This window comes from Phaethon aethereus (assembly GCF_964289735.1).
Source record: "Phaethon aethereus genome assembly, chromosome: 12".
NCBI classification, from domain to species: Eukaryota; Metazoa; Chordata; class Aves; order Phaethontiformes; family Phaethontidae; genus Phaethon; species Phaethon aethereus.
In genome coordinates, this window is record NC_138588.1 from 2,699,069 (window position 1) to 2,711,331 (window position 12,263).

Here is a 12,263-nt window from a genome sequence, read left to right on the forward strand (position 1 = left end):
GAAGTATAAAGTTGGGACAAGCTTGTCTCCATTGTATGAACTCAAGTGTAAGGTAAGAAAGATCCCAGTTTTGTACACCTTGTCGGTCTGTTCCTAGCTTGTGCCACTGCTGGGATTGGCCTCTTCAAGGAACTGAACTGTACAAACTGGTCCTGTGCCGTGAGCCTTCACAGAATACTGCGAAGGAAACCTGCTGAAAGACAAAAGCAGTTGTGCTGTCCTGGTCAGCTCTGTTTCTCCCCTTGTCTGTGTAACGTCCAGGTGACAGGAGACTTGTGTCTGGAAAGGGTATCAGGGAAATTTGTGAATAGTTGTGACTTCTGTATCTACTACCTTAAAAATGTAAGGAGAGGGGTCAGCGAAACTGCTATCATGGACTTCCGGAGGGCAGACTTTGGCCTGTTCAGGTCACTGGTTGAGAGAGTCCCTTGGGAGACAATCCTGAAGGACAAAGGGGTCCAGGAAGGCTGGACAGCCTTCAAGAAGGAAATCTTAAAGGCACAGGAGCAGGCGGTCCCCATGTGCCGTCAGAAGAGCTGGCAGGGAAGGCGACCGGCCTGGCTGAACAGGGAGATTTTGCTGGGACTCGGGGAAAAGAGGAGAGTTTATCACCTCTAGAAGAAGGGGCAGGCAACTCACGAAGAGTACAAGGATCTTGTCAGGTCAAGCAGGGACAAAATTAGAAAGGCAAAAGCCCAGCTAGAGCTCAGTCTGGCTACAGTCGTAAAGGATAATAAAAAATGTTTTTACAAATATATTAACAACAGAAAGAGAGGCAAGGAGAATCTCCATCCCCTACTGGATATGGCAGGGAACATTGTCTCCAAGGACAAGGACAAGGCTGAGGTACTTAATGCCTTCTTTGCCTCAGTCTTTAATAGCCAGTCCAGGTATCCACAGGGTATTCAGCCCCCTGAGCTGGAAGATGGGGATGGAGAGCACAATATACTCCTTATAATCCAGGAGGAAGCAGTCAAGGACATGCTAAACCACCTGGACACCCACAAGTCTATGGGGCCTGATGGGATCCACCCGAGAGTACTGAGAGAGCTGGTGGAGGATCTTGCTAAGCCACTCTCCATCATTTATCAGCAGTCCTGGTTAACAGGGGAGGTCCCAGAAGACTGGAGGCTTGCGAATGTGATGCCCATCTACAAGAAAGGCCGGAAGGAGGATCCTGGGAACTACAGACCTGTCAGCCTGACCTCTGTACCGGGGAAGATTATGGAGCGGTTGGTCTTGAGAGTGCTCACAGGGTATCTGCAGGACAACCAAGGGATCAGGCCCAGCCAGCACGGGTTCATGAAAGGCAGGTCCTGCTTGACCAACCTGATCTCCTTCTATGACCAGGTGACCCGCCTAGTGGATGAGGGAAAGGCTGTGGATGTTGTCTACCTAGACTTTAGTAAAGCCTTTGACAGCGTCTCCCACAGCATTCTTCTGGAGAAACTGGCAGCTCGTGGCTTAGACAGGTTTACTCTTCGCGGAGTGAGGAACTGGCTGGATGGCCGAGCCCAGAGAGTTGTGGTGAATGGCGTTAAATCCGGCTGGCAGCCGGTCACAAGCGGTGTTCCCCAGAGCTTGGTTCTGGGGCCGGTCTTATTCAATATCTTTATGGATGATCTAGATGAGGGAATTGAGTGCTCCCTCAGTAAGTTTGCAGATGACACCAAGTTGGGTGGGAGTGTTGATCTGCTGGAGGGTAGGAGGGCTCTGCAGAGGGATCTGGACAGGTTGGATTGATCGGCAGAGGTCAACTGTATGAGGTTTAATAAGGCCAAGTGCCGGGTCCTGCACTTCGGCCACAACAACCCCATGCAACGCTACAGGCTTGGGGAGGAGTGGCTGGAGAGCAGCCCGGCGGAAAGGGACCTGGGGGTGCTGGTTGACAGCCGGCTGAACGGCTGAACATGAGCCGGCAGTGTGGCCAGGTGGCCAAGAAGGCCAACAGCGTCCTGGCCTGTATCAGGAATAGTGTGGCCAGCAGGAGTAGGGAAGTGATCGTGCCCCTGTACTTGGCACTGGTGAGGCCGCACCTTGAATACTGTGTTCAGTTTTGGGCCCCTCACTACAAGAAAGATGTTGAGGTGCTGGAGCGTGTCCAGAGAAGGGCAACGGAGCCAGTGAGGGAGCTGGAGCACAAGTCTTATGAGGAGCGGCTGAGGGAACTGGTGTTGTTTAGTCTGGAGAAGAGAAGACTGAGGGGAGCCCTCATCGCTCTCTACAACTACCTGAAAGCGGGTTGTGGCGACGAGGGTGTTGGCCTCTTCTCCCAAGTAACTAGTGATAGGACAAGAGGAAATGGCCTCAAGTTGTTCCAGGGAAGGTTTAGATTGGATATTAGGAAAAATTTCTTCACTGAGAGGGTGGTCAGGCATTGGAACAGGCTGCCCAGGGAGGTGATGGAGTCACCATCTCTGGAAGTGCTCAAAAAACGTGAGGATGTGGCACTTCAGGACATGGTTTAGGGAACATGGTGGCGCTGGATTAATGGTTGGACTTGATGATCTTGAAGGTCCTTTCCAACCTTAGTGATTCTGTGATTCTGTGATACTCCAAGTATTTCCAGCTATTGAACTGCCTCTTGAAATTACAGGCAGAGATGCACACAAACCTTAAAGAGAGCAGTGCTTAAGGAGACCATGGAAAAGCTGAATATCTGACTGACAGCATGGGTTTTGTAGTACAAGTTATAGAGAAGTTATTTTGCCCTGCATGCAAGGGATGATAATTTGCTCTCAGGACAATGACTCCTGGAGGCTTAAATAGACCCTGTTAACTAAAATACCATTTTTTGTTAACAGAGTCAGCTTCTTGTCTGCTGTCTTCCAGCATTAATCGTGTAAGATGTCAGTAGAGGGAACCCAGCAGTCCAGTGCATAGTCTGGTGTTTCTGCTAGTTCTTCTATGGCTTGAATTTTTCTGTGCTCAGATGAGAAGAATCACATTGTCAATGCTTTTGTATTCAGTACCTTATCCTTCCTGGAAATGTTTATCTGTTTAAAACAGCTTTAAATTTTCATTCATAACAAAACAAAACACAACCTGTCATTGGCAATATTTCTGTTGGTCATGGCAACAATTTTTAGAGGTGACTACTGAGTTTGATTGGCTTAGTTCTTGACTGCCCAGATTAAAACACATTGTTTCTTAGCATGCATTTTGAGCTCTGCATTTTATTCAGCCATTTCATGGCATCTCAAGCTATTAATCACAAATGGAGGCATCCAAAAAATCCTGATCAGTTTTGAAACTCATGGCCTCATTTAGCTTTCATAACAGCTTGTTTCTAATAAAATCTGATGTAGAGCCAAATGAAGTGTGTGTTTAAATGATCCCTTGCCTAAACTATCATGAAAATTTCAGATGGGATGAGAAGGAGGAATGCCACAGAGGGCAGCTTGTTGGAAGGTTGCTACTACTTAGAGACTAAAATAGTGTAATCAGCAAACACTCAGTCACTTTAATGCTTCTTCAGTGAAATCCGACTTTTTGTTTTCTGGCTTAACTATTCACTTGCATTTTTTTTAATCACTCACATACAAGTACTAGAATACATTTTAATTTTGATGCACCTAGATTTTCCTATTTTGTAGAAAGTATATTTAAGAACAGAACTAGGAAACTTCTTGATAAATATAATATATTTATGAAGAACCAACATGGCTTTGTAAAGACTTCCTAAATTGTTAAAGCTCTTTGAAGTATACATATGGATCAAGAAGATCCAGTTATACTTCCAGAAGGCTTTTGCAAGGTCTTTCATCAAACTTCCTGAAAGAAACTGAACTTTCTTGTTGGGATATAACAGAAGAAAGAATCTATATGTAAATAAAATGTTGTTTATATATATGATAGGAACTGGTAGGAAACAAAGTCTGAAAATCAATGATTGACTTCTAACAGAGGAGCAAGGAGGCGTCAAAGGAGTCAGACAGAAAAACAAAGGAAGTATTTCATACAGTACCATGGCTAAGATGTGAGGCTATCACAGGATGTTGTTGACACTAAAATTTAAATTTAGGGGATTGAAATCTACATTTTAACAGATCAAAAACGGTTAGACAAATAGAATCCATCAAATGCTATTAAACACAAAGATACCACTCGTGGCTGAGGAAGTCACAAAGTTGCTAATTGCTACAGGCTCAAAGGGATGACCCCTTTGTACCAAAAGGGATGTATTGCTATCAGCCATCCTCTTACACTCTTTCCTAGACTCTTGCTATGTTATTGGCTGCAAGCAGGATAGTGGTCTGATATAGCACAATTATCTTACGATATGTAATTATTTAGAATGGTTTATGTCATTTCTGTCTTAATTTATTTCCACTCCCCTAAACACGCTTTCTTTGACACAATATGTTTTCTGTTTTTCTAATTGATTGCTCACAGGGCCAAGCAACTTCCGAAGAGCTTTCTTCTGCTATCCTGTTAATGTGCTGTGTGTCTTCATGTGCTGGTAGTCTGTAAAAATAGGACCCATTAGGAACTTTTAACACTTCGAGGTAAGGTTTTTTAACATGTCTCTTTGTTAAATGCATTGTATGGAAGTTTGTGGGAAAAAATCAGGCTAGGTTAATCGACTGCATATACATTTAGACATATAAAGGAATGATCATCAAAAGTATATAAGGATTTAAGAATATTGCATGCTAGTGAAAGACATTTCTGTAAATGTTTTCCCTAATTACAGCTGAACACCAAATTAGGTTTTTGTCTGGTTCAAAACTCATTTCATTCCAAATTGAGACAAAAGCATTCAATTTAAAACTTTGTCATGGACTGGAAATTCTGGTTGAATTTCATGTCAAAGTCTTGTTATGAAATATTTTATGACAGAAATATTGCAATGAAATGTTTCACTACTACTGCCCCTGAACAGGAAATTCTCTAATGATCGTTTTCAGTCAAATTTTCGAGTCTGTCAGCCAAGGAAGCAAAGGAGAAATTTAATCTGTGGTTAAAGTTAAAACCACTTAAAGTATACAGTAGTCCTCTTTCACAAGAATACCAGATCCTTAACACCTAGAGAAAGCTTTAGAGGATATTTTCTTCACCAAGCAAGGATTCTTCGGGGTCCTATTTTCTTTGCATGTAGGTCCCAATCTTGTGGGGTATTGTCATCCTCAGCTTATGCTGTAGAAACTGCAAAAAAGAGTAAGAATCAGCTTTTGTTCACACTCTCATGTACTTCACCCAATTTAAATGATCATTTACATCTTTTGTTCTCTTTGCAAACCCCAGCACAGGTTCTTCATCAAAGCTTTTGGTAAAGTGAATCCACAGACAAATAAATCAATGACTTGCCACCTACTAGTTTTTCTATAGCTAAGATTTGGGACTTAACAGTGGAAGTGTGTTTCCTTTCTTTTGTGATGGAACCAGTGACCTGTATCAATATTGGAGGTGAAGTATTGAAATTTATTCAAAAATGAGGAAGCAAGGTATGTGAAAATCGCTTAATGAATAACAGATACCTAATGTAATCTGTTACAATTAACAGAGAGAGAGACACTTATGAAAAATCACCAGATTGTATTTTGGATTGAAAGACCCTCTTTCTTGCCAAATTGCACCTAAATTGACTTCTTTCACTCCTGAAAAGAAAAATCAAGCCCGAAGAGACAAAAAGTTGGAGTCCATTTAGGGACTGCACAGAGGACCTGTGTGTCATTTATTTTCTTGTTAAGCTCAAAAGGCTGCCTATCCTCAGGAGAGTGGCAGTGGCAGACACTGGAAATGTTTATATAATTTGGCTGTATCTTTAATGACAGGCATTGTCCCCCTGAAACGCTGATGCTGCCTGCTTGGAGAATATGTTCCAAACATTAAATGCAATGTGGGAATGTAGTACATATTATGCTGAGCAATAAAAGCTGAAAAAAACCCATATTAGATGTCATTACTGGATTCTTTTTTGATGTTGGTTTTTAATATATGTGCTCCTATTTTTAGAGTTTTATTCTGAATCTTGTAATAGCAACCACTCCATTTTGGTATGAGGTCTTTTCTATTAACAGTGATCAAAGTGAAATATTTCATTTGAGTTAGAAAAAAAGACACTTGAGATGAATGAGGTTCTGCTGTATTTGGAGAGTTGGATGTTTCTGATATACGATCTGACTCACAAAGTTAGAAAATGAATTGCACAAAGCAGTTAATTTATAAACAGATAATAAAACACCATTAGCATTAAAAGTTTAGAAAACAATTTTGAACCTCTCTCAAATACATTGTAAACAAATATTCTGCATGCTATCAAGGCTTATAAATAATTCTTTTGGTGTCTATTTGGTTTAAAAACTAAACTGATACATTGTTTTTTTAAGAACAAATTGAAATCTCTGAGAAATACAGAATTCAAATAGAGGGCTCCTTTAGTTGAATGAGAAAAGGCTCATTCTCCTTAGGTTGAAGACAGGTTGTCTTTCTACCTTTAACTAATTTAGGGATAAACCCAGGCTTTTGATGTTCTCAAGAAATTAACAAACTGAGCATAGAACCATGTTTTGATTTACAAACTCCCTCTCTTAAGGACTGTATTTCCTTAAGCAGTTTTGCCTTGCTCTTGCTTCTCTTCTACTCTCAAGCTCTGAGTTTTGCACATTAGGTTTGTTGGACTATTGTCCCATAAGCGCTTGCAGGTCAGCTGTCCAAGAAGCTTTTCCTCTGTGGACAAGTAGTATCTAGGCCAAGTGTAGCAAATGTCTTTTCACTAAACAGAACTCTCTCTCATCTCCTTTTCTCGTTAGCCCTCTTAATTTCCAGAGTAAGCTTTTGCATTGTTGCTATGGGACTTTGAAACAGCTCTCAGGTAGCGAATGGTCACTCATAGACTTAAATCCATTTCATGAGGAACATTAACATTAAATCATGTTAATTAACATTAATATGACTTACATGGCTTAAGACCTATCTTTGGGTTTAGGAGAGCTCTAGGAATAATTTAAAAGATGAGCTATTACTCCCATCGGGATCTTGACTTCGAATCCAACGCAATGGGTGTCCTTGAACTAGCTTAGAAGGCTTTGAATCAGGAGGTTATTTCAGATCAGCTTTCCTGGCTATCCCTCTGCTGTTCATTCTGCTTTGTGATGACTTCTTTATGCCGGGCTGTATATCAGTGCCGTGCAGAGCAAACCCCTTGACATCCTTTTTGCTGTCCTGGACCATGAGTCAATGAGCCATGTGTTTTTTAGATGATCACATGAATATTCAATCTATTTTTAGGGCAATCTTGTTGCCAGGAATAATTTATGGGAATTTGATTTGATGGTGGATCGTGTGATGATGTAAATGCATGAAATGGAATGAATTTTAAAATATTTTTTCCTGACTTAACGTTTAACGGATTAACACCTGTGATGCGGTTACATTTAAAAAGCAGCTTTGTATTTCCTATGCATTTTGTATTTTTGACTGTTGTCAGTGGGGACCTCCAGGCAAACATGACGACTTTGGTTTCAAAGCCCCAAATGAGCAATAAGTAGGTATAAGTCAATACATTTAATAGATGAATTGCAAGATGATGAAGAGATCACACCTAATGAATTTTATACAATCTATTTCCAACCTCATTGGAAACTTTTTTATTTCATGTTTAGTGTTCTGCGTAATGAGACCAAATACTATGCCCTCTGTCATTCTGAGTGATCCCCCCATCTAAGAGTTGAAAAGTGAATTGATTTTTTTTCAGTCATGTAATAAGCATCTGTCTCAGGACTAGTCTACTATATTGACACATGTAAAACCCACTTAAATAAATCAAAGGGAGTATTTGAGGATTCTTCCATTTGCCTATACGTTGATGGAGGAATAGATTGTTTTAATACCTCAGTTATTTATTTTGTTGGTAGAGACAGCCAGCCATAAAAATGATCAGTATCAGAAATGTTCTTTGGAGGAGCCATTGGGGTTATCAATATCTTAGGTAGCTTAATCATCAAATTCATCAGTTTTGGTAAGTTTAAATATATAAATTCCTTTTAGAATGCATTTGCACTTTTTTTAACATTTTACTGTTTAGTTGATTGCTTTTTCAAGTATTTCAGTTTGTAAATAACTCCCACGGTATTTGGATTTGCATGGAAGCAAGGATGGAAAGGCCCAGAAAGATGTTTTTTTGATAATTGTCTTTAATAGCTTTACTTTCTTTTCTTTATCTAGATACAACAATGGTGGCACATATGCTGTTCAAGTGGATTCTAAAAGGGCTTATTCTGTCTTTTCTGCTCAAAACTACTCTGTCCCTAAACCCAGATGATCCAAATGTTTGTAGTCATTGGGAAAGGTAATGTATGACACGCCAATTTTTTTTTTTTTACTAGCCGTTTCAGATTTTTACCTTTAAAAGGAAAATAAGAAACATAATTTGCTAAATACCACCCTGCCTCACAAAAGAGCTTGGATTTGCATGACAGAACTAGTACTTCTGAGTGCCTTGCAGGATTCGGATCACCCCAAAGAATTGGTTCTAAAGCTAGAGTTATAGACCACATACCCCTTTTGTTACCTGTCTGCTCAGCTGTACTTTGGAAAGTAGGTAGAGGACTGCACAGGCATATTTCAATTTATCATGGAGAGACCTAGGGAAATGGTGGCCTTGTTCTGTCTTGCTTTTTCCTGGTTGTTGTCAAGCAAGACTATTAGAGATTTCGACTAAGTTTTAAGCCCTTCCTGCTGCAACATACAGGCTTATTCTGTATGTCCTGAACTTTGGCTGTACCTGTCAAATCTGTGTCAGCATCAAAGAGTATCTGCATGAAAGCACTGAGAATTAAAGGCCCTGGTAATTCTTGTTCTCTCTATTGTTACAGTGTCCTAGTCCTAAAAGTGGATCTGTGCAGGACAGTTCTTATGAGTACATAGAAACCCACTAGCTTTGATAGGGTTCACGTTCATGCAGGGTCTGTTTACAGAGGCTAAATTTCCTGTACTCTTAAGTTTAACTTGCTAAATTTCAGGTTCTGTTCTGTGGTTTAACTCCACACAAATATGAATACCGTACGCTTTAGCAAGATAAACCCCTTAACAAGAACAAAAATGGAATCTTGATTTTTAGATACCTTAATTAGAGAATTAACTGCTTGTAGGTAATGCAGCCGCAAAGTAAAGACTATACAGGAATAGGATTTTGCAGTCTGTGTTGTGAGGTGAAGTGCATTCAAAGCACAGGAATAAAATATTGATTTTGTCTGAAGAAAGTCAGCAACCTAGAGACGCAATCAAGGAGAAACAAAAATTAAATACCAAAATTGATTGGTTGTACTGACCAAGATGACTTTGTTACTTAGATGTTAATAAATCAAAGGGAAAAGATTGTTAGGGCAATTGCTGGATAACAAACGGGATCATAAAATAATAATCAAGATTTGTGAGTGTTACTGTTTTACATTAATAATGAGCAATGTAAATATTTTACATTTTGGCATTAGTAGAAGTAAAAACATTATTGTCACACCCAGCAAATTGTGATAGAGGGCAAAGGCAACGTCTAGTAGAATCTTGGCTTGTCTAGAAGGGGCATGACATGCAGGACAGTAATGGTCCAATCTTTGATTTCAAGCCAATCAGACACTCCAAGCAAATATTGTGGTATCCCCTTTGGGGTGCAATCTCTCAGGGCTTAATCACATCAGCAGTCCCATTGATGAGAAGGAAATCACTTGGATAATTAAGACAATAGATATAATGAATGTCTTGGAGGATCTAAATCCTGGGTCTTGACCCTGCCTAGAATGATTTCAGTTTCATTCTCCAAAGATATTGTAGATCTGATAAAGTAGAGCTTGTTTCCTGATCAGAACCCGAGAGTATGAGTCTCTTAAGCAGTGCACACACTTATTGTAGGGCAATACAACATTCTAAAATGACTGAGACTAACAAGTCAATGAGATTTGTGTTCCTATTTCATGTGAGAGGCCCAGACACTTGAAATATAATTGTAGTAATTATTACAGTAACTGTTGCATGAATAAGTAGTGTTTTGGGAAGGAGACTGCTGAATTCTTAGCATTGTTGGAGCTCTCTGATTTCTCATCAGTTTGCCAGTTTTTATTTAGATCCATTCATTTGTACAAAGGGGGGTAATCACATTCTAACAATATGCAAAAGTGTTCCAAATCTAGATACCAGTTAACTCATGTTACAATTTTCAGATAGTTCTGAGGTTATTTCTACTACAAATTAAAAGGATTAAATTTGTACAGCAGAAAAATACACACTCTTCAACCTTTTACAAATGATCCTATTTGATGGTGCACCCAATATTTGAAGTAATGATGCTGCTTCATCATAAAATGAAGTGTGAGCATCCCATCGTGCTGGCAAATGCAGCAGTGCAAAGTTAATATGGGCTCTTATTAGTGTTGTGGAATACAAGCAAAAATTAACAGCCCTAGGCAGGAAGGCAACTGACACGTTTTAAAAACACGGTGATTTCCTCTGTTCTAAAATTTGCACTGTCAAGTTAACCAAATGCCCTTTCCACCTTCTAAATTACCATGGATTTTAGCAACATTTGGTTTTTTTCCAGAAGGGAATGGTTTATTACTCAGAGTGAAATCTCTAGTTCAGTTATGGAGCCCAAGCTAGAAACATTTCCAAAATTTTCAGGAAAAGTTGTGGTTGAAGGAAGCCCTTTTCTCATTTTTGATAATGTCCAAAGTTTCTAAGATTATTGATTTAATTATTTCTCATACTGGAGTTAGATGAGTAGCAAAACAGGGAACTGAAGCTTTTCATGTTGCAACAGCCTTTCACTTTCTTTCTTTGTCTACTCCTAGCTACGCTGTGACAGTACAGGAATCTTATGCTCATCCTTTTGATCAGATCTATTATACAAGATGTACTGACATACTGAACTGGTTCAAGTGCACTAGACATAGGTAAGAGATGATCCCCAGATATTTCAGTTTTATTTTGCCTTTTCATCTCCTCACATACCTTTTATTTATCAAAATTTTTGTGGTACTCTAATACAGATATGTACACAAAGATGTATTTTAGTACAATAGCCAGGGTGTTTGGCATTCTAGGGCAGTGATTGAAGTTGAGAGATTTTTGCATGAAATTTGAGTGAGATCAATGGTAGTCAGACTCTTTACGGGGCCGTTTGGGAGCATGTATCCTTGCCGTTCACCCAGCCATGTGATTGGAAGTGTTTTATTACACAACCAGCTATCCTTTCCAAGTGATCAGTGCATGGCCAGGTTTACTCCTAAATCTTGAAGAATCAGGCACTTGAGCATTAATGGCAGTTATAAATGGATCCATATTTGAAATACAGCACCCAAATCTGTATTGAAAATCAGGCAAAATGAGGATGGGTCTATTTCTAGCACTGAATGAAAGCTGATACTAAACCGTTAATTTTTCCTAGGCTGCAAGTTATCACTGTTATATTCATTCCAATTCCAAGTAGAAAAGTATCCTAAAAAACATCCATTAATATTTGCAGTCTTTCAAGGGGGTTTTAGCAAGCTACTTAGTACCTTAACTTTCATGCATTCAGTAGCAAAGAGGTTGTTCAGCACCATCCCAGTGTGACTGGGGTTTTGGTTTTTCGCTTCTGTGTTACAATGTATGGAATTGAACAGAGATGCAGAGATTTCTGGGTTGTTGCATAGCTTGGAATGCAGCAGAGTAAATTCGATCAGTTTATCTAACATGAGGGATAATAGATTTTGTTCAATTTAGGTAATTTCAAATAAACTAACATGAAAAAAGCTGTCTTGAAGTGTTTCCTGTTAAATATTTGCTGTTAAATATTCCTTTTCTACTGTGGTATCATTGCTAATGCTATGAATAAGTCTAGAAAAGCTACAGAATGCTTAACACCTTTTAATTTCTGTGGACTACATATTGTAGTTGGGAAAACATGCTTTAAATACTGAACTGGGACTATAATGTCATTTTGCAAGGCATTAATGCCTTGTAAGGGTTAGCAAGCAGGAAGAAATCACTTGGGGTTAACTTCATGTTTTGTGTATTGAGAGCAGTTTCCATTGTGGTAATTTCTTGTGTAGCACGCTGACACAGTGGTCTCTGTAGAAGGTTCTGTTCATTCCATTGATGATAGCTGACCTTGCTGATATGCAGAAATGAATAATTTATTCTTGAAGAAACTCCTTGCCCTTGCTTCAGGACTAGGGAAGTGTTTTAAGGTAGCAGTCCTAGAAAGGGCTACTGTGACTGACTGTCATGAGTACTGTGTTTATAATACGAGTTATATTTCAAGTTTCAAATCAAGTATTGATTTT